The sequence below is a fragment of the Primulina tabacum genome, chromosome 12 (assembly GCF_025594145.1).
Source record: "Primulina tabacum isolate GXHZ01 chromosome 12, ASM2559414v2, whole genome shotgun sequence".
In the NCBI taxonomy this organism is placed as follows: Eukaryota; Viridiplantae; Streptophyta; class Magnoliopsida; order Lamiales; family Gesneriaceae; genus Primulina; species Primulina tabacum.
Genome location: NC_134561.1, coordinates 26,064,787 through 26,089,935, shown reverse-complemented (window position 1 = coordinate 26,089,935; position 25,149 = coordinate 26,064,787).

The window sequence follows — 25,149 nt, the reverse complement described above, 5'->3', positions numbered from 1 at the left end:
AATCCGATCCGAAGCGTCGATACCACCGAACATCTAGTTTGGCAAGTCTGCCAATGACTCTCCTATCTCAAAGGCTTGAATATAAATCTATAAACAAGACATCATCCTATCAAGAGATTTGAATATAAATCTATAAACAAATCAAATTCATATCAAAAAATAAACAACAAGTCTAGTATGTGATTTGGTTGGGAAACTCAAATTGAATCTCATTTGAGTTGTGTCTTCCCCAAACAAAACATGAATTATACCTTTCGTCGAACAATCTGTCGTAGTCGAAGTCTCGAAGACGAATCTGTCAATATCAAATCTGAAATGGAAATGTTGATACATATTATATCAATCTCTAATCTCAATCAACACATATCCAATTCAATACTTGACCTCGGTATCATTTGACGGCATAACGACGTAATTTCTCAATACCGGTCAATATAACTCCCACATATATCAATAATTCATAGGTCTCAACTCATAATCATCATCATAAGCATATGATAGTACTCAAAATCTTCACAAGTTAACTCTAAACATGCTGGAAAATAGTTACAATAGCATACAACGTCCGTTCTTCGATCCGGTTGTGTATATACTATGCTTAATATGTCAAGAACACGATATAACTATCATATTATAATTCTTTCAACATATGGAATCTAAATCATGCTGAAATTTAACCAAACTTACATCCTTAGATAGCTCTTGATACAAGGAACACAAATCTATGCTTGTATTGAAGTTTGGATGAGTATATTTTGCACAACTTCAAGTATAAATGAAAGAAACCTTTCACTTCTTTTGGAATAGCTATCGATTCTCTCCAGCAAGTCTGAAAAAAAGAATGACTCAGCCCAAGTATATATATATATATGCCATGTGTCAACATAAGAATAAAGGGTGGCTTTCTCGCACAGGGTACCGCGGGTGCGCTTCTCCCGGACCGCGGGTGCGCCTAACTCTCGGCAACCCTATCAATATCCTAGCAGCGCCGACCGCGGGTGCGGTCTGGTTTGCACCGCGGGTGCGGTAGTACTACTGTAGCAGCACCGCGGGTGCGCTGCTTCTGGACCGCGGGTGCTGTGACCCTACTGTAAAAATGGCCAACTTTCTACCTATCCACCACGGGTGCGGTGCTTCTTTAGGCGTGGGTGCGGTCTCTTTCTTCAAGCAACACTTCATCTTTTCATTTTATCCATATACAATCTAGGGCATTACAATACAGATATCAAAGGAATTCTAGATCTAGATTCCTTACCGTGGAATTTCTACTCATCAGCCTTATCTGGTCTGAATCTTATATTTTTCTGGAAGGAATCTACAATAGTTCTGTACTTGTTCAGCATATTAATATCAATAATGCGGTCAAATCAGAAACACAAGTACATCATAATCTAACTCAATCTCATTCTCATCTTACTGTAGTATACAATATTTCACAGAAATCTCTGATATCAATCTTTCTTTCCCAAAAGTAAGGGAATCAATACTACAGTACCAACAGACTCAACAGATACAGCATATCTCAATGCAACTCAGTCAAAGATAATCGTAGGGAATGCATTAGTATATATCAATACCTATGCAATATAATCATAAAAGAACAGTACCTGCCCACTATATCATCAGGTGTGTCTTGTGTCTGTTCCTCGGTCTTCTGCTCCCTAAAATCTTGGGGAACTTCTCTGAGGACAAACTCTAGCAAAGTGTCCCGACTGTCTACAAATATGGCAACTACCTGTCACTCCCTGGCATTGCTCTGTGGGATGTCTCCCTCCGCAAGTTCTGCAATATACTCCAGTATAACTCGGGCTGGAACCACTGGAGCTAGATGAACCACTCAGTCCGCTCCCTAACTTCTTAAACTGTTTCTTTCGAGATTTCAGCAATTCTTGCTTTCCACTCGTACTGCCTTTATCAAATTTAAGAGGGAGTTGTTGTGTTTGGAGTGGAATCACATCCAATCTTTCTCGTTGTTGAATCAGACTCACCTCAGCTCTCTTTGACCTACTCAAAGTATCAGCAAAATGATAAGGTCGCTGCATATTTATCAATGCAACTATCTCTGAATTCAATCCTTTGATGAACTGTTCAGCTACAGCTTCATCATTTCCAGCTATCTGAGGAACAAAACGCAGTAGAGTAGAGAATTTAGCAACATATTCTTCAATATTCAGTTGGCCTTGTCTCAAATTCTCAAACTCTACTCTTTTATCTTCCCGGTACGAAACTGAGAAAAATCTTCGATAGAATTCAGCTTTGAAGACTTCCCACGTGATCACAGTACCACGTTGTTCTAATATTCCTTTGATTATAATCCACCAACTTCTGGCAGCCTCTCGTAACTGGTGGAATACTAGTTTAATTCTCTGTTCATCTGAATACTTAAGCAAATCAAACAACAGTTCTATGTCATCTAACCAATTCTGACACCCTTCAGACATCTCAGTACCCCTCAAAATCGGCGGTTGAAACGACTGAAATTTCTTCAACTGTATTTCCATCGGAGTTTCTGATATATGTATCTGTTCAACCGAAGTACTGCCCCGTTCTGGAATTCTTCTAGGAGGTATATCTGATTATCAAAACCATTAGTAACCCAAATACTACAAACATGTTCCATTCTTTCTCGGATCATCTTACTGCTGATCATGAATCAGATATGATTCATACTCAATAATACATAATACCAACTCAAATCGGATAATCAGGTAAACATGTATTTCAAAGCAGTAAATCATAGTATCATGCTAGCATGCATAATGTAAATCAACATTAAAATAAATCTCATGCTAGCAATCACATGCAAGGAAAGAAAACTCAATCTACCCCGCTCATTCTCTTCTATCTCAATCTAAAGGATCTATCGCTCTGATACCACCTGTTGTGGGGACCTGGACGCTAATCATCTTCTTAATCATCTTTGGGATTTAATTATCAATTAAGATAACCAGGGTCTAAAAATTTTTCTTTTTAAAAACGTAAGTGCGGAACGTAATGGAATTTAACTAATATACATCTCAGTATAAAAGTACAATAATGTACAACAATTATTCAAACTAATCTAAGGTTCAACTACTAAATTCCAAGTATTAAACCAAGTCTACAAAAGTCCGGAATCACCACTCTACACTCGTCTTCTGTCATCATCTTCTTGACCCCGATCCTGCCCCACCTGTTGTCATGCACACATACAAAACAAGACAACAGCCGGATACTCCGGTGAGAATAAATCACAGTATAAAACATGTATACATGCATATACACAATATAAATCATAAAGCATACTATCATGCATAAAATCAATAGCAATAGGTTTCATAGTTTATGTAACTAAATCAATATAAGCATGCAGTAACAATGGTTTCATAATCTCTGAAACCAAAATAAAATAAGCACGCAACTCAATTCAATTCATATCTTGACTCAACTCAACTCTAACTCTAGGGATCCCGGTGTGAATAAGATGTAACTGATCTCCCACCTACTCTCCCAATCGTGGTGGCGTTACATCTTATTCCTAAACTTCGGTCTGGTCTGTATCGAAATCTACAATCGGAGTGAATCTGATCCGAAGCATCGATATCACCGAAAGTTTAGAAAATTGGCGTATTTACCAATGATACTCCTATCTCAGTACATATATATAAATCAATATAAAGTACAAACAGAACAAGTATGTGATTTTGTTGGGAAACTCAAAATTGAATCTTATTTGAGTTGTGTCTTCCCCAAACAAAACATGAATTATACCTTTGTCTTCCCGGTCTGACGAAGACGAAGTCTTGTATTCCAATCTGTCCATACCCAGTCTGGCAATGAAAATCATATAAATACAATATCAGTATATAATTCGATTCAAAACCTGTTCTGATCAATACTCAAATCAGTATATAATCTGATCCATATCTGAACAAAGTACAATCTAATTCAAATCAACGATATCATCGAAATCATTACTGAATCTGATCACTCTAAATCAACTGATGTTTCGACGGCATAACAATACAATTTCGATATCCCCGTCAATCTCAACATCACAGATATAATATCAAAATTCATAATCAGTATCAGTACAATTCATAATCTCAATATCTGTACACTTAAGATCAGTAACAACACAACTCTGATATCAAATCCCAATCAATATCTTTCGAAAATCATAACAATTGTATAAACAGTCTATTCTTTAATCTGACTTCAGTTATACAATGCCTACTGTAGCAGAAACACCATATCTGATTCATATTCAATTCTGACAATATCATAAATTCAAATCATGTCTAGACGTAACAAAACTTACGTCCAGTTGTAGCCTGCGTTGATAGGAACACAGTACTGAAGTCGGATTTAAAATCTGACGGACGGATTTCTCGTAAATCACAAATCTTCACACGTAAGGAACTTGAAGCTTCTTCCCTCGTTCTCCTTCTTTCTTTTTGCTTCAGAGGAGACTAAGTTTGTTCCTTATATATACATATATATACACGTTGCATTCAAGAGACCAAGTGGCATTTTTCCATTCTGCATGCCGCGCGCATATGCGCGCACAAAGTCGCCCATATGCGCCGGAGGTTCGGCCCGGCACCTTCCGCATTTATCTTTTCGCGCATATGCGCGAGATGTTCTTTCTTGCACATCCCTTCCATCGCGCATATGCGCGCCTTCCGCCGCGCATGTGCGCCGAACTCTCTGGACGTTCCGCGCATGTGCGCGCATTCAAGCCGCGCATATGCGCCCAAGGTTCTGGACGTTCCGCACATGTGCGGGCATTCAAGCCGCGCATGTGCGCGCATGGTTCAGTCTTCCTCGCGCATGTGCGCCCATACATGTCGCGCATGTGCGTGGGGACTTTTCTTGCACAAATTGTCAAATCTTCTTTAGGCTCTCCCGGTTTGATTCTTTCCGTCTATAAACACGTCTCCATTATGAATAAATCATTTCAGATTAATCTCCGATTACAGTAATAAAATCTCGGCCCTTACATTTCTCCCCCTCTTAGATCTGAGTTCGTCCTCGAACTCGCAAGTGATCAATTCAGACATATCATAAGAAATGTATACAGAGTTTAAATCAGAAACTCATCTCAATGAATCCATTCTGAAATCTCAATTTCATGACAAATTCTGTCTTTCAGATAGTCTCTTTGATGCCCTGTCAACTTACTGTATTTTCAATAATAGAATAGTTTTCATTCTGAAATATCTTTCTTGTACGGATCTGTGATTCTAAATTGGAATAATAATTCAAGAGCATCATATCATAATACCCTTCGAAATAACTCTGACAGAATCAATCTCACAATACTGGCTATACAACATCCGTATATACCAATCAACAGCTCATACCAAATCAATATCATCAGCTGTTATCAGATCTGTTTATCCCAGTCCAGGATTTACTCAATCTCGGCTTCAAATACCAACAGTCATCGTCCGACTTTGGCATATTAAGTCTATCTGGTCTGAGCTATCTTCATTCTCTTCTGAATTAGCTACATTTTCTTTGTCATACCTCTGACCGTATCAGATCCTATCTCAGGTATCTCCGAGATATTATTCTTATACCAAAGAAATCTGCAGTACTCACTGTACAATGTATCGTCTGTAACTATTTCATTATCCATCTGGTTATCTGATAACTATTATCGTACAATAATTCACACAGCGACAATATGTCATATCAACTAGTGCTAACATCCAGCACTACAACTCCATAAATATCTTTTAATATCTGGATAGTACGCTCTGGCTATCTGTCAGTCGGTGGATAATATATGAATGATTCATGGTATGTTCTGCCACAATTACAAACTCAATCAAAATTCACAATCTGATATAATCTATTTCAACATTCTGATCAATCTGACCATTTCTTTGACACCGATCTTTGTCATCTGGTCATGTTTGTACGTCATCTTGTACAAACTAATAGATATAGATTGAACAATCTCACTACGAAATTCATCGAATTATACTCCCCATGTCTAGTAAAAAATATACCAATTCTGTAATAACTCTTCTGATTTCTATCTTTCTATCTTCATTTATTGGCGATTCAGACATTTCAGTACAAATTCTGCCAACATTTCAGTACAAATTCTGTCACCACTAATATAATCTGTCTATGTCAAAACTATCTGTTCGAATATCATACATTCTCAGTCACCAAAATGAAAACTGAATCCACTATGGTGTGTTTTTGACACTATCTGTCATTTCAGATTCGAACTATTTTGTACATACAAATCAATTAATAATATAAAAAATACATACCTACCTGGTATTCGGTTCTGACTATCGATATCAAATTCTGTCGTGCAATTCTGAAACATTTGACATCACAAGATAATTATTCTCATATAGTAAAAATCACATATCTGCCACTCTGATCGATGTTCTACTCTGATTATCGAATTTAAGTTCTGAACATTCTGGTTTTGTGGGGACACAGGCTCTAACTCAGTTCTTTTCGGGATTAATCGGATCAATGTTAAAATATACGGGTCAAAATTTTGCTTTTAACATTACTCACATGTTTATAACTTAAGCAAAAGATAGTTCTATATTTATTTCATTACAACAAACATAATATACATGTCTTGTTTTGTCCATATTCTACAAACCAGTATTTAAGTACAACTACTAGTTCTTCTGCTACGCCCGTGATCACCACGCTATGTCCATCTCTCATCTCTGTCCGACCCTGATCCTGCCCCACCTGTTGTTATGCACACATACAGACATAACAACAGCCGGAAACTCCGGTGAGAACAAATCCCAGTATAAAACATGTATACATACTGATACATAATCATAAATCATGAATCAAAGCAATAATAATGGGCTCCATAATCTATGAAACCAATCTATATAAATATGCAATTCAAATCAAATCATGTCTTGATTTAACTCGACTCTACTCTAGGGATCCCGATGTGAATAAGACGTCACTGTCTGTCACCTACCCTCCCAATCGGGGTAACTGTACGTCTTATTCCTAGACTTCGGCCATGTCTATATCGAGTGTCTACAATCGGGGTGAATCTGATCCGAAGCGTCGATACCACCGAACATCTAGTTTGGCAAGTCTGCCAATGACTCTCCTATCTCAATGCTTGAATATAAATCTATAAACAAGACATAATAATAGTCAAAGATAAATAGCAAATCTAGTATGTGACTTAGGGAAACTCCAATCAAGTCTGATTCGAGTCGTATCTTCCGAATTCACATGAATTATACCTTTCTTGTCGTTGGAATAATTCGAAGTCTCGAAGTAGGGATATCGAACATCCTCTTGTAGCCTTTGAAGTGAGGAACAAGATTCTAAGCTTGGATTAACTTTTGGATGAGTAATTCTTACACAACCAAATGATAAAGATGGATGGAAAGGCTTGAAGAAACTCTATCTATCGTTGCTGGTCTGCTGGAATGAAGAAGAAGTGAGTCATGCTCAACTTATATATACCTTAGGCCATGTGTCAACATAAAATTCAAAGGTGGATTTCTCGCATCAAGCACCGCGGGTGCGCTCCGTCTAGACCGCGGGTGCGCTTAAGCTTCGGCAGTCCATTCATTTTCCAAAATCGACGACCGCGGGTGCGCTACATAAAAGACCGCGGTTGCGGTAACATTAACGCAGGTGCGGTTACGTTTGAACCGAGGGTGCGGTGTCATTTCTGTAAATAATTTCCAACTCTCTGTCCATCAACCGCGGGTGCACTCTTTCTTGGACCGCGGGTGCGGTGGCCCTACTGTAAAATGGCCATCTTTCTGACCATGCACCGCGGGTGCGGTATCAAAAGGGGCGCGGGTGCGGTCTTCTTCTTCAAGCAACACTTCATCTTTTTATTTATCGCCTCTCATTACATGTCATGCATACTCATATCTTCCGAATATCACATCAATGAAGACTAATAAATCTCAAGCCTTACAGGTTTAATCTTTAAACTGCCCAAATTCTCGAATTCAGCTCTGATTCGGTTTGAATAATCTATATCAAATATTTATCTAGAAGCTAACAATTCCCAAGCAGTTCAAAACATAATTGGATAAGATAATCTGCCAACTCAGACAAAAATAAATTCTGACATTTCTGAAATTTCTGATCTTTCTGATATCGGTATCATTCTCAGTCACTGATCACAATCTCAACTGTGTCAAAATCAATCGGTATATTAACTTCAAATATCGCATACTCTGAACAAAATCTATTTCGAGCAGGATTTATATCTGAATAATTTCTTTATACAATAATCACGGTTCTCAGAGTATTCAATACAATCTTCAGATATTCGATTCAATCAATCAGATGCTGCAAATATATCAAAATATCATAGATACAACGAGCCTGAAATCATCAGAATATCTCTGAACATACTGAAACATGCCACAGAGAAACACTAAATCAAATGTAACTCCTGGCCAGTACTCTTCTACTGATCTTTCAATTCTTTCAATTTATTCAGTGACATTCTGTACATTCAATATCATTCTGTACTGAATTCTAAAACACAAACAGTACCTGGTATCAATTCAATTCTGAAATCTATCTTCCTGATATAAAGCAAATCCAAAATCTTATCTAGGAAGACGTCAACCAACTCGTACATCACTTGGCAAATCTGCCAATACTAGGCTCGATTTCAGCATGTCTAGTGAATGCATAAGGATACCATCTGCTCCTTTCCGTATCAATCGAGTCATAAACAATACAGATATCAAAGGAATTCTAGATCTAGAATCCTTAACGTGGAATTTCTACTCATCAGCCTTATCTGGTCTGAATCTTATATTTTTCTGGAAGGAATCTACAACAGTTCTGTACTTGTTCAGCATATTAATATCAATAATGCGGTCAAATCAGAAACACAAGTACATCATAATCTAACTCAATCTCATTCTCATCTTACTGTAGTATACAATATTTCACAGAAATCTCTGATATCAATCTTTCTTTCCCAAAAAGTAAGGGAATCAATACTACAGTACCAACAGACTCAACAGATACAGCATATCTCAATGCAACTCAGTCAAAGATAATCGTAGGGAATGCATTAGTATATATCAATACCTATGCAATATAATCATAAAAGAACAGTACCTGCCACTATATCATCAGGTGTGTCTTGTATCTGTTCCTCGGTCTTCTGCTCCCTAAAATCTTGGGGAACTTCTCTGAGGACAAACTCTAGCAAAGTGTCCCGACTGTCTACAAATATGGCAACTACCAGTCACTCCCTGGCATTGCTCTGTGGGATGTCTCCCTCCGCAAGTTCTGCAATATACTCCAGTATAACTCGGGCTGGAACCGCTGGAGCTAGATGAACCACTCAGTCCGCTCCCTAACTTCTTAAACTGTTTCTTTCGAGCTTTAAGCAATTCTTGCTTTCCACTCGTACTGCCTTTATCAAATTTAAGAGGGAGTTGTTGTGTTTGGAGTGGAATCACATCCAATCTTTCTCGTTGTTGAATCAGACTCACCTCAGCTCTCTTTGCCCTACTTAAAGTATCAGCAAAATGATAAGGTCGCTGCATATTTATCAATGCAACTATCTCTGAATTCAATCCTTTGATGAACTGTTCAGCTACAGCTTTATCATTTCCAGCTATCTGAGGAACAAAACGCAGTAGAGTAGAGAATTTAGCAACATATTCTTCAATATTCAGTTGGCCTTGTCTCAAATTCTCAAACTCTACTCTTTTATCTTCCCGGTACGAAACTGAGAAAAATCTTCGATAGAATTCAGCTTTGAAGACTTCCCACGTGATCACAGTACCACGTTGTTCTAATATTCCTTTGATTATAATCCACCAACTTCTGGCAGCCTCTCGTAACTGGTGGAATACCAGTTTAATTCTCTGTTCATCTGAATACTTAAGCAAATCAAACAACAGTTCTTTGTAATCTAACCAATTCTGACACCCTTCAGACATCTCAGTACCCCTCAAAATCGGCGGTTGAAACGACTGAAATTTCTTCAACTGTATTTCCATCGGAGTTTCTGATATATGTATCTGTTCAACCGAAGTACTGCCCCGTTCTGGAATTCTTCTAGGAGGTATATCTGATTATCAAAACCATTAGTAACCCAAATACTACAAACCTGTTCCATTCTTTCTCGGATCATCTTACTGCTGATCATGAATCAGATCTGATTCATACTCAATAATACATAATACCAACTCAAATCGGATAATCAGGTAAACATGTATTTCAAAGCAGTAAATCATAGTATCATGCTAGCATGCATAATGTAAATCAACATTAAAATAAATCTCATGCTAGCAATCACATGCAAGGAAAGAAAACTCAATCTACCCCGCTCATTCTCTTCTATCTCAATCTAAAGGATCTATCGCTCTGATACCACCTGTTGTGGGGAACCGGACGCTAATCATCTTCTTAATCATCTTTGGGATTTAATTATCAATTAAGATAACCAGGGTCTAAAAATTTTTCTTTTTAAAAACGTAAGTGCGGAACGTAATGGAATTTAACTAATATACATCCCAGTATAAAAGTACAATAATGAACAACAATTATTCAAACTAATCTAAGGTTCAACTACTAAATTCCAAGTATTAAACCAAGTCTACAATAAGTCCGGAATCACCACTCTAAACTCGTCTTCTCTCATCATCTTCTTGACCCCGATCCTGCCGCATCTGTTGTCATGCACACATACAAAACAAGACAACAGCCGGATACTCCGGTGAGAATAAATCCCAGTATAAAACATGTTTACATGCATATACACAATATAAATCATAAAGCATACTATCATGCATAAAATCAATAGCAATAGGTTTCATAGTTTATGAAACTAAATCAAGATAAGCATGCAGTAACAATGGGTTTCATAATCTCTGAAACCAAAATAAAATAAGCACGCAACTCAATTCACTTCATATCTTGACTCAATTCAACTATAACTCTAGGGATCCCGGTGTGAATAAGATGTAACAGATCTCCCACCTACTCTCCCAATCGCAGTGGCGTTACATCTTATTCCCAAACTTCGGTCTGGTCTGTATCGAAATCTACAATCGGAGTGAATCTGATCCGAAGCATCGATATCACCGAACGTTTAAAAAATTGGCGTATCTACCAATGATACTCCTATCTCAGTACATATATATAAATCAATATAAAGTACAAACAGAACAAGTATGTGATTTTGTTGGGAAACTAAAATTGAATCTTATTTGAGTTGTGTCTTTCCCAAACAAAACATGAATTTTACCTTTGTCTTCCCGGTCTGACGAAGACGAAGTCTTGTATTCCAATCTGTCCATACCTAGTCTAGCAATGAAAATCATATAAATACAATATCAGTATATAATTCGATTCAAAACCTGTTCTGATCAATACTCAAATCAGTATATAATCTGATCCATATCTGAACAAGGTACAATCTAATTCATATCAACGATATCATCGAAATGATTACTGAATCTGATCACTCTAAATCAACTGATGTTTCGACGGCATAACAATACAGTTTCGATATCCCCGTCAATCTCAACATCAAAGATATAATATCAGAATTCATAATCAGTATCAGTACAATTCATAATCTCAATATCTGTACACTTAAGATCAGTAACAACACAACTCTGATATCAAATCCCAATCAATATCTTTCGAAAATCATAACAATTGTATAAACAGTCTATTCTTTAATCTGACTTCAGTAATACAATGCCTACTGTAGCAGAAACACCATATCTGATTCATATTCAATTCTCACAATATTATAAATTCAAATCATGTCTAGACGTAACAAAACTTACGTCCAGTTGTAGCCTGCGTTGATAGGAACACAGTACTGAAGTCGGATTTAAAATCTGACGGACGGATTTCTCGTAAATCACAAATCTTCACACGTAAGGAACTTGGAGCTTCTTCCCTCGTTCTCCTTCTTTCTTTTTGCATCAGAGGAGACTAAGTTTGTTCCTTATATATACATATATATACACGTTGCATTCAAGAGACCAAGTGGCATTTTTCCATTCTGCATGCCGCGCGCATTCGCACATATGCGCCGGAGGTTCAGCCCGGCACCTTCCGCATTTATCTTCTCGCGCATATGCGCGACATATCTCGCGCATATGCCCGAGATGTTCTGTCTCGCACATCCCTTCCATCGCGCATATGCGCGCCTTCCGCCGCGCATGTGCGCCGAACTCTCTGGATGTTCCGCGCATGTGCGCGGATTCAAGCCGCGCATATGCGCCCAAGGTTCTGGACATTCCGCGCATGTGCGGGCATTCAAGCCGCGCATGTGCGCGCATGGTTCTTTCTTCCTCGCGCATGTGCGCCCATACATGTCGCGCATGTGCGCGGGGACTTTTCTTGCACAAATTGTCAAATCTTCTTTCGGCTCTCCCGGTCTGATCCTTTCCGTCTATAAACACCTCTCCATTATGAATAATTCATTTCAGATTAATCTCAGATTACAGTGATAAAATCTCGGGCCTTACAGTTGAGCAAAAGAAACAACTTGCACATCATTTAAGAACTCACCCTCCACAGCACAACACTCAATACTCGCATGAGACACAATTGGAGTATCAACATTCAAATCATCCACAAGTTTTGCAAAGTTGGAAGCGGAATCCTCATTCGGACAATGATGAAAATCATGTCCTATATAAGGCTCGAGATTTATTAGTCTTCATTGATGTGATATTCGGAAGATATGAGTATGCATGACATGTAATGAGAGGCACTGAGTGAGATTATGAAGTGGTGCATGAAATATATACCGCACCCGCGGTAAGGAAAGGACCGCACCCGCGGTTATGGTTCATGAAATATGGAAGAGTTACAGTAGCATGAGCGCACCCGCGCCTAGAGAAGCACCGCACCCGCGGTGCATGGACAGAAAGTTGAATAGAATTACAGTAGCAACATCGCACCCGCGGTTCCAGAGGCAGCGCACCCGCGGTGTTGCTACAGTGAGGGCAGCGCACCCGCGTTACAGGACTGAGCGCACCCGCGGTCGAAGCTTTCGGAAGAGTTGATGTATATCATTACACTGAGCGCACCCGCGGTTATAGAATAAGCGCACCCGCGGTGCGACGTGCAACATGAAAAATAAGCCACGTTTCCTGGTGTTGCATGCAGTATATATATAAGAATTGCACGCCTTTCCTTCACAAAATTCAGAAAAGGGTCGAAGCTTTGAGAGAAAAATCCTTACGCCTTTGTAGGTTTGTGATTGTGAAATATCAGCCCATTAGAATTTTAATCCGATTTCAGTACTGTGTTCCTATCGATGTAGGCTACAACTGGACGTAAGTTTTGTTACATTTAGACATGATTTGAATTTATGATATCGTCAGAATTGAATACGAATCAGATATGATGTTTATGCTACAGTAGACATTGTATAATTGAAGTCAGATTAAAGAATAGATTGGTTATGCAATTGTTATGAAATTCGAAAGATATTGATTGAGATTTGAAATCAGAGTAGTGTTATTACTGATTTTGAATATACCGATATTGAAATTATGAGTTGTACTGATACTGGTTACGAATTCTGGTATTATATATGTGATGTTGAGATAGACGGGGTTATCGTGACTGTATTATTATGCCGTCGAAACATCAGTAGATTGATATTGATCAGAGTCAGTAATGATTTCGATTGTATCATGATATCATTGATATGAATTAGATTGTACCTTGTTCAGATATGGATCAGATTATATACCGATTTGAGTATTGATCAGAACAGGTCTTGAATTGAGTTATATACTGATATGGTATTTATATGATTGTCATTATCAGATTTGGATATGGACAGATTGGAATACAAGACTTCGTCTTCATTAGACCGAGAAGAGGAAGGTATAATTCATGTGAATTCGGGAGATACGACTTGAATCAGACTTGGTTGGAGTTTCCCTAAAAAACCGCGGGTGCGGTGACATCAACGCAGGTGCGGTTACGTTTGAACCGCGGGTGCGGTGTCATTTCTGTAAATACTTTCCAACTCTCTGTCCATCAACCGCGGGTGCACTCTTTCTTGGACCGCGGGTGCGGTGACCCTACTGTAAAATGACCAATTTTTCTGTCCATGCACCGCGGGTGCGGTGCTTCACTAGGCGCGGGTGCGGTCCCTTTCTTCAAGCAACACTTCATCTTTTCATTTTATCCACATACAATCTAGGGCATTACATCCTCGCTGCCTAATCAAGCCAGCCTCTGCTCCCTTCGCTCGATTCAGCGCCTCAAAAAAAGTGTTGGGTCGCCCCGTGTTCACTAGAGTGAAGATATCCGGATTCAAACCATTTATGAACTGATCGGCAACTGCCTCATCATTCCCTGCTACATGAGGTGCAAATCGAAGGAAGGACGAAAACTTGGCAACATACTCCTCTATGTTCCATTGCCCCTGTCTCAAGTTGGCGAACTCTGCCCCTTTGTCTTTTCGGTATGACACTGGAAAGAAACGTTGATAAAATTCATCTTTAAAGACTTTCCAAGTAATATCAATACCTCGATGTTCTAAGGCTCGTTTCGCCGTTAGCCACCAACTATTGGCCACCTCTTGCAATTGATGCCCAACTAGCTTCACTCTACGTTCATCAGTATAGGCAAGTCATTCAAATAACATCTCTACGTCATCCAAACAGCTTTCACAATCCACTGCATTTTTTATGCCCTTCAAGGTAGGTGGATGGAATGATTGAAATCTCTTCAACAAAGTCTCCATCGGTGTCGCAGTAGCATCCATCTGAGTACCTGACGTACTACCTTGTTCTACACTTGACCTGCAGCTGGTTGTGGTATTCTTCTAGGCGGCATATCTGATTATCAAACAGATTAGGATACAATCTATACAATCTGTCTCAGCCCTCCTCTGATCATATACCTCTGATCCAGAATCGGTTCTGATTCAGTCTTTACAAATATATGCTGTAAATCAACTCAGATACAGTACAACATATAATAGGGAAAGCATTAAATCATGCTAGCACGTCAAAAGCAAGGAAGAAGACTCGATCTACCCCGCTCATTCTATTCTATCTCAGTCTACAGAACCTACTGCTCTGATACCACCTGTTGTGGGGACCCGGGCTCTAACTCAATTCTTTTCGGGATTAATCGGATCCTTGTTCAAAATTACGGGTCAAAATTTTGCTTTTAACATTAAATCAAATGTTTACAACTCAAGCACAAGATAATTCTATATTCATTTCATTACAACAAACATAATATACATGCCTCGTTTTATTCATATTCTACAAACCAGTAATTAAATATAGTACATATCAAAAGTACAACTACTAGTTCATCTGCTACGCCCGTGATCACCACGCTATGTCCATCTCTCATCTCTGTCGCGACCCTGATCCTTCCCCACCTGTTGTTATGCACACATACAGACATAACAACAGCCGGAAACTCCGGTGAGAACAAATCTCAGTATAAAACATGTATACATGCTGATACATAATCATAAATCATGAATCAAAGCAATAATAATGGGCTCCATAGTCTATGAAACCAATCTATATAAACACGCAATTCAAATCAAATAATGTCTTGACTCGACTCGACTCTACTCTAGGGATCCCTGTGTGAATAAGACGTCACTGTCTGTCACCTACCCTCCCAATCGGGGTAACTGTACGTCTTATTCCTAGACTTCGGTCATGTCTGTATCGAATGTCTACAATCGGAGTGAATCCGATCCGAAGCGTCGATACCACCGAACATCTAGTTTGGCAAGTCTGCCAATGACTCTCCTATCTTAAAGGCTTGAATATAAATCTATAAACAAGACATCATCCTATCAAGATATTTGAATATAAATCTATAAACAAATCAAATTCATATCAAAAAATAAACAACAAGTCTAGTATGTGATTTGGTTGGGAAACTCAAATTGAATCTCATTTGAGTTGTGTCTTCCCCAAACAAAACATGAATTATACCTTTCGTCGAACAATCTGTCGTAGTCGAAGTCTCGAAGACGAATCTGTCAATATCAAATCTGAAATGGAAATGTTGATACATATTATATCAATCTCTAATCTCAATCAACACATATCCAATTCAATACTTGACCTCGGTATCATTTGACGGCATAACGACGTAATTTCTCAATACCGGTCAATATAACTCCCACATATATCAATAATTCATAGGTCTCAACTCATAATCATCATCATAAGCATATGATAGTACTCAAAATCTTCACAAGTTAACTCTAAACATGCTGGAAAATAGTTACAATAGCATACAACGTCCGTTCTTCGATCCGGTTGTGTATATACTATGCTTAATATGTCAAGAACACGATATAACTATCATATTATAATTCTTTCAACATATGGAATCTAAATCATACTGAAATTTAACCAAACTTACATCCTTAGATAGCTCTTGATACAAGGAACACAAATCTATGCTTGTATTGAAGTTTGGATGAGTATATTTTGCACAACTTCAAGTCTAAATGAAAGAAACCTTTCACTTCTTTTGGAATAGCTCTCGATTCTCTCCAGCAAGTCTGAAAAAAGAATGACTCAGCCCAAGTATATATATATATATATGCCATGTGTCAACATAAGAATCAAGGGTGGCTTTCTCGCACAGGGTACCGCGGGTGCGCTTCTCCCGGACCGCGGGTGCGCCTAACTCTCGGCAACCCTATCAATATCCTAGCAGCGCCGACCGCGGGTGCGGTCTGGTTTGCACCGCGGGTGCGGTAGTACTACTGTAGCAGCACCGCGGGTGCGCTGCTTCTGGACCGCGGGTGCTGTGATCCTACTGTAAAAATGGCCAACTTTCTACCTATCCACCACGGGTGCGGTGCTTCTCTAGGCGCGGGTGCGGTCTCTTTCTTCAAGCAACACTTCATCTTTTCATTTTATCCATATACAATCTAGGGCATTACAATACAGATATCAAAGGAATTCTAGATCTAGATTCCTTACCGTGGAATTTCTACTCATCAGCCTTATCTGGTCTGAATCTTATATTTTTCTGGAAGGAATCTACAATAGTTCTGTACTTGTTCAGCATATTAATATCAATAATGCGGTCAAATCAGAAACACAAGTACATCATAATCTAACTCAATCTCATTCTCATCTTACTGTAGTATACAATATTTCACAGAAATCTCTGATATCAATCTTTCTTTCCCAAAAGTAAGGGAATCAATACTACAGTACCAACAGACTCAACAGATACAGCATATCTCAATGCAACTCAGTCAAAGATAATCGTAGGGAATGCATTAGTTTATATCAATACCTATGCAATATAATCATAAAAGAACAGTACCTGCCCACTATATCATCAGGTGTGTCTTGTGTCTGTTCCTCGGTCTTCTGCTCCCTAAAATCTTGGGGAACTTCTCTGAGGACAAACTCTAGCAAAGTGTCCCGACTGTCTACAAATATGGCAACTACCTGTCACTCCCTGGCATTGCTCTGTGGGATGTCTCCCTCCGCAAGTTCTGCAATATACTCCAGTATAACTCGGGCTGGAACCACTGGAGCTAGATGAAACACTCAGTCCGCTCCCTAACTTCTTAAACTGTTTCTTTCGAGATTTCAGCAATTCTTGCTTTCCACTCGTACTGCCTTTATCAAATTTAAGAGGGAGTTGTTGTGTTTGGAGTGGAATCACATCCAATCTTTCTCGTTGTCGAATCAGACTCACCTCAGCTCTCTTTGACCTACTCAAAGTATCAGCAAAATGATAAGGTCGCTGCATATTTATCAATGCAACTATCTCTGAATTCAATCCTTTGATGAACTGTTCAGCTACAGCTTCATCATTTCCAGCTATCTGAGGAACAAAACGCAGTAGAGTAGAGAATTTAGCAACATATTCTTCAATATTCAGTTGGCCTTGTCTCAAATTCTCAAACTCTACTCTTTTATCTTCCCGGTACGAAACTGAGAAAAATCTTCGATAGAATTCAGCTTTGAAGACTTCCCACGTGATCACAGTACCACTTGTTCTAATATTCCTTTGATTATAATCCACCAACTTCTGGCAGCCTCTCGTAACTGGTGGAATACCAGTTTAATTCTCTGTTCATCTGAATACTTAAGCAAATCAAACAACAGTTCTATGTCATCTAACCAATTCTGACACCCTTCAGACATCTCAGTACCCCTCAAAATCGGCAGTTGAAACGACTGAAATTTCTTCAACTGTATTTCCATCGGAGTTTCTGATATATGATCTGTTCAACCGAAGTACTGCCCCGTTCTGGAATTCTTCTAGGAGGTATATCTGATTATCAAAACCATTAGTAACCCAAATACTACAAACCTGTTCCATGCTTTCTCGGATCATCTTACTGCTGATCATGAATCAGATCTGATTCATACTCAATAATACATAATACCAACTAAAATCGGATAATCAGGTAAACATGTATTTCAAAGCAGTAAATCATAGTATCATGCTAGCATGCATAATGTAAATCAACATTAAAATAAATCTCATGCTAGCAATCACATGCAAGGAAAGAAAACTCAATCTATCCCGCTCATTCTCTTCTATCTCAATCTAAAGGATCTATCGCTCTGATACCACCTGTTGTGGGGAACCGGACGCTAATCATCTTCTTAATCATCTTTGGGATTTAATTATCAATTAAGATAACCAGGGTCTAAAAATTTTTCTTTTTAAAAACGTAATTGCGGAACGTAATGGAATTTAACTAATATACATCTCAGTATAAAAGTACAATAATGAACAACAATTATTCAAACTAATCTAAGGTTCAACTACTAAATTCCAAGTATTAAACCAAGTCTACAATAAGTCCGGAATCACCACTCTAAACTCGTCTTCTCTCATCATCTTCTTGACCCCGATCCTGCCGCATCTGTTGTCATGCACACATACAAAACAAGACAACAGCCGGATACTCCGGTGAGAATAAATCTTAGTATAAAACATGTTTACATGCATATATATACACAATATAAATCATAAAGCATACTATCATGCATAAAATCAATAGCAATAGGTTTCATAGTTTATGAAACTAAATCAAGATAAGCATGCAGTAACAATGGGTTTCATAATCTCTGAAACCAAAATAAAATAAGCACGCAACTCAATTCAATTCATATCTTGACTCAACTCAACTCTAACTCTAGGGATCCCGGTGTGAATAAGATGTAACAGATCTCCCACCTACTCTCCCAATCGTTGTGGCGTTACATCTTATTCCTAAACTTCGGTCTGGTCTGTATCGAAATCTACAATCGGAGTGAATCTGATCCGAAGCATCGATATCACCGAACGTTTAGAAAATTGGCGTATTTACCAATGATACTCCTATCTCAATACATATATATAAATCAATATAAAGTACAAACAGAACAAGTATGTGATTTTGTTGGGAAACTCAAATTGAATCTTATTTGAGTTGTGTCTTCCCCAAACAAAACATGAATTATACCTTTGTCTTCCCGGTCTGACGAAGACGAAGTCTTGTATTCCAATCTGTTCATACCCAGTCTGGCAATGAAAATCATATAAATACAATATCAGTATATAATTCGATTCAAAACCTGTTCTGATCAATACTCAAATCAGTATATAATCTGATCCATATCTGAACAAGGTACAATCTAATTCATATCAACGATATCATAGAAATCATTACTGAATCTGATCACTCTAAATCAACTGATGTTTCGACGGCATAACAATACAGTTTCGATATCCCCGTCAATCTCAACATCACAGATATAATATCAGAATTCATAATCAGTATCAGTACAATTCATAATCTCAATATCTGTACACTTAAGATCAGTAACAACACAACTCTGATATCAAATCCCAATCAATATCTTTCGAAAATCATAACAATTGTATAAACAGTCTATTCTTTAATCTGACTTCAGTTATACAATGCCTACTGTAGCAGAAACACCATATCTGATTCATATTCAATTCTGACAATATCATAAATTCAAATCATGTCTAGACGTAACAACAAAACTTACGTCCAGTTGTAGCCTGCGTTGATAGGAACACAGTACTGAAGTCGGATTTAAAATCTGACGGACGGATTTCTCGTAAATCACAAATCTTCACACGTAAGGAACTTGGAGCTTCTTCCCTCGTTCTCCTTCTTTCTTTTTGCTTCAGAGGAGACTAAGTTTGTTCCTTATATATACATATATATACACGTTGCATTCAAGAGACCAAGTGGCATTTTTCCATTCTGCATGCCGCGCGCATATGCGCGCACAAAGTCGCCCATATGCGCCGGAGGTTCGGCCCGGCACCTTCCGCATTTATCTTCTCGCGCATATGCGCGACATATCTCGCGCATATGCGCGAGATGTTCTTTCTTGCACATCCCTTCCATCGCGCATATGCGCGCCTTCCGCCGCGCATGTGCGCCGAACTCTCTGGACGTTCCGCGCATGTGCGCGCATTCAAGCCGCGCATATGCGCCCAAGGTTCTGGACGTTCCGCACATGTGCGGGCATTCAAGCCGCGCATGTGCGCGCATGGTTCTGTCTTCCTCGCGCATGTGCGCCCATACATGTCGCGCATGTGCGCGGGGACTTTTCTTGCACAAATTGTCAAATCTTCTTTCGGCTCTTCTGGTCTGATCCTTTCCGTCTATAAACACGTCTCCATTATGAATATTTCATTTCAGATTAATTTCCGATTACAGTAATAAAATCTCGGGCCTTACATTTCTCCCCCTCTTAGATCTGAGTTCGTCCTCGAACTCGCAAGTAATCAATTCAGACATATCATAAGAAATGTATACAGAGTTTAAATCAGAAACTCATCTCAATGAATCCATTCTGAAATCTCAATTTCATGACAAATTCTGTCTTTCAGATAGTCTCTTTGATGCCCTGTCAACTTACTGTATTTTCAATAATAGAATAGTCCTTATTCTGAAATATCTTTCTTGTACGGATCTATGATTCTAAATTGGAATAATAATTCAAGAGCATCATATCATAATACCCTTCGAAATAACTCTGACAGAATCAATCTCACAATACTGGCTATACAACATCCGTATATACCAATCAACAGCTCATACCAAATCAATATCATCAGCTGTTATCAGATCTGTTTATCCCAGTCCAGGATTTACTCAATCTCGGCTTCAAATACCAACAGTCATCGTCCGACTTTGGCATATTAAGTCTATCTGGTCTGAGCTATCTTCATTCTCTTCTGAATTAGCTACATTTTCTTTGTCATACCTCTGACCGTATCAGATCCTATATCAGGTATCTCCGAGATATTATTTTTATAACAAAGAAATCTGCAGTACTCACTGTACAATGTATCGTCTGTAACTATTTCATTATCCATCTGGTTATCTGATAACTATTATCGTACAATAATTCACACAGCGACAATATGTCATATCAACTAGTGCTAACATCTAGCACTACAACTCCATAAATATCTTTTAATATCTGGATAGTACGCTCTGGCTATCTGTCAGTCGGTGGATAATATATGAATGAGTTCATGGTATGTTCTGCCACAATTACAAACTCAATCAAAATTCACAATCTGAAATAATCTATTTCAACATTCTGATCAATCTGACCATTTCTTTGACATCGATCTTTGTCATCTGGTCATGTTTGTACGTCATCTTGTACAAACTAATAGATATAGATTGAACAATCTGTCAATCACAATTATATTATATCATAATCTGGAAATTATTATAGTGATCTCACTACGAAATTCATCGAATTATACTCCACATGTCTAGTCAGAAATATACCAATTCTGTAATAACTCTTCTGATTTCTATCTTTGTAATGCCCTAGATGGTATGTGGATAAAATGAAAAGATGAAGTGTTGCTTGAAGAAAGGGACCGCACCCGCGCCTAGAGAAGCACCGCACCCGCGGTGCATGGACAGAAAGTTAGCCATTTTTACAGTAGGGTCACCGCACCCGCGGTCCAAGAAAGAGTGCACCCGCGGTTGATGGACAGAGAATTGGAAAGTATTTACAGAAATGACACCGCACCCGCGGTTCAAACGTAACCGCAGAAGATCAATAGTGATGTTGTACTAGATTTGTACTACTTGTAGTTTATGGTTTGTATTAAACACTATGTATTGTAATTAAATAAAGAAAGATATTATGCTTAGTATTTACATTTGAATTAATGTTAAAAAGCGAAAATTTGACCCACATTTTGAATAAAGATCAAATTAATCCCGAAAAGAATGGAGTTAGAGCCCGGGTCCCCACAACAGGTGGTATCAGAGCAGTAGGTTCTGTAGACTGAGATAGAATAGAATGAGCGGTGTAGATCGAGTCTTCTTCCTTGCTTTTGATGTGCTAGCATGATTTAATGCTTTCCCTATTATATGTTGTATTGTATCTGAGTTGATTTACAACATATCCTTGTAAAGACTGAATCAGAACCGATTCTGGATCAGAGGTATATGATCAGAGGAGGGCTGAGACTGATTGTATAGATTGTATCCTAATCTGTTTGATAATCAGATATGCCGCCTAGAGGAATACCACAACCAGCTGCAGGTCAAGTGCCAGAAGAGGGGAGTACGTCAGGTACCCAGATGGACGTAACCGCTACCCCGATGGAGACTCTGTTGAAGCGGTTTCAGTCATTCTGACCCCCGACTTTGAAAGGCACAGAGAATGCAGCGGATTGCGAAAGCTGGTTGGATGATATAGAGATGTTATTTGAATCACTTGCCTATACAGATGAACGTACAGTGAAGCTAGTTGGGCATCAATTGCAAGAAGTGGCCAAGAGTTGGTGGCTAACGGCGAAACGAGCCTTAGAACATCGAGGTATTGATATTACTTGGAAAGTGTTTAAAGATGAATTTTATCAACGTTTCTTTCCAGTGTCTTACCGAAAAGACAAAGGCGCCGAATTTGCCAACTTGAGACAGGGGCAATGGAACATAGAGGAGTATGTTGCCAAATTCTCGTCCTTGCTTCGATTTGCACCTCATGTAGCGGGGAATGATGAGGCAGTTGCCGATCAATTCATAAATGGTTTTAATCCGGATATCTTTACTTTAGTGAACACGGGACGACCCAACTGTGGGGACCCGGACGCTAATCGTGTTCTTAATCATTCTTGGGACTAATTAATCAATTATAAAACAGGGTCAAAAAATTTTTTTTTTTTAAATGCAGAACGTAGTGAAATAAAACATATATACATCTCAGTATAAAAGTACAAGTCCTGTACCACATACATTTATTCATCTAAGGTTTAACAGCTAATATCAAGTGTCCAACCCTATCTCTAATCCAAGTCCGGAGCCTCCACTCTAAACACGATCTTTCCTCATCTCCTCGACCCTGAACCTGTCCCACCTGTTGTCATGAACACATACAAAACAAGACAACAGCCGGATAACTCCGGTGAGAATAAATCCCAGTATAAACAATGTAAACATGCAATCATATAAAAACATATACAAAAGCATATAACAAATATCATTCACATGCAGCCAATCAACAAACTTGTATGATATCAAAACTGTAAATCAACCAGTCATCACAGACTCGACTTAAACAACGCGTCGTCTCAAACTCGACTCAACTCTAACCTAGGGATCCCAATGTCTGGATATTGATAATTATATCGAATCTCAGTCGATAGGAATGAATCAACCCTAAACGGCATCGATATAATTCATATATCCAGTGTCTGGGCGAAACAGCAGCAGAATTGACGAATCAGTCAAAAATTAAGCGAATCAGCCAATAACTAGACGAATCAGTCAGTAATTAAGCAAATCAGCCAAAGTTTAGACGAATCAGTCGATAACTAGACGAATCAGCCAATAACCAGACGAATCAGCAAGTGACTAAGCGAATCAGCCAATGACTAAACGAATCAGCAGTCCATACATGCATACAGTAACTAGGCGATTCAGCCGATGACTAGCGTGTCAGTAGTCAATACATGCAGTGGCTATATGTGAAGGCCCTCGAACTACTTGCTTGAAAATTAAAAATTTTCTTTTTAAAAGAACTTAAATGGCCTCATTCATAAAATCACTGGTGAATCAAGTTCAATATTTCAAAATATTGCAGCGGAAGAAAATCAAAGTTTTTGCCAACAACAACGATTTAAAAATATCCAACAACTGATAAAAATTGTTTGCGAAGAAAATAACAACTGCTGCTCTGAGGTCCTCGGGTGCCACTACTGCCGACCCAAGCTGGCTCACTGGTCCCCGCCCTCGGCCCTGGCCTCATCAGTACCTACAACAATCAAGTCTAGTGAGCCTAAAGACTCAGCATGCATAAATCGCAGGTAAAGAGTAAAAATCTGAATTTAAAATATGCATGAGATAAAATATCCTGTCCTGAGGCATACTGAAAATAATCTGTACTGAGCAATTATAATACGTGCATAACTGAACTGGAAGTCACTGTAAAAATATTTGCTCCTTGGAGCCTGTACTGAAATATCTGATAAAATTTTCTGTTGAGATTATGTTTTACGCCTGTGGCCACTGCACTAAGCTGAACTGATCGGTAACTGGCTACCGGGGAGGCTGAAACTGAACTGAGCTGGCCGATCACTGGCGACCGGGTGGTACCATACTGAACTGATCGGTCACTGGCGACCGTATAAAATAACACTCCCACATAGTGAATGAACCACAAGCCATATCGCATAAATCTCAAAAATAATCATTTTCTATTTAATGCACGTAAAATAATTAACTGGCGTAATGAAAATTCCTGTAATTTTACCAACTGGATTGGATTGGATCGTTCCCAGGCTCGCTGCAACCTAACTGTGCCATGAAAAATATGCAATAGCTTAAACTTGACCAACTATGCAATTTACGTTCAAAAGATGCGACTATGACGCCTAATGACTTCGCATTTAATCATGACTCCGAGCCAACCTGAACCGACACTGAACTGACGTATAGTCATGATTAAAATACGCTGAAAAATCATAAAATAATGTTCCTAAAATGATAGGGTCGAAATCTAGGTGGAATAGAGGCCAAAACACGAAACGCTCTTTCGAGAGTCAATTTGGCACATTGCACCGTAAATTCTCGTACGACCTCAAAAATGATCCAAATGACAAACGGTCAAAAACATGACCTTCTTAACTCAATGAGGCACT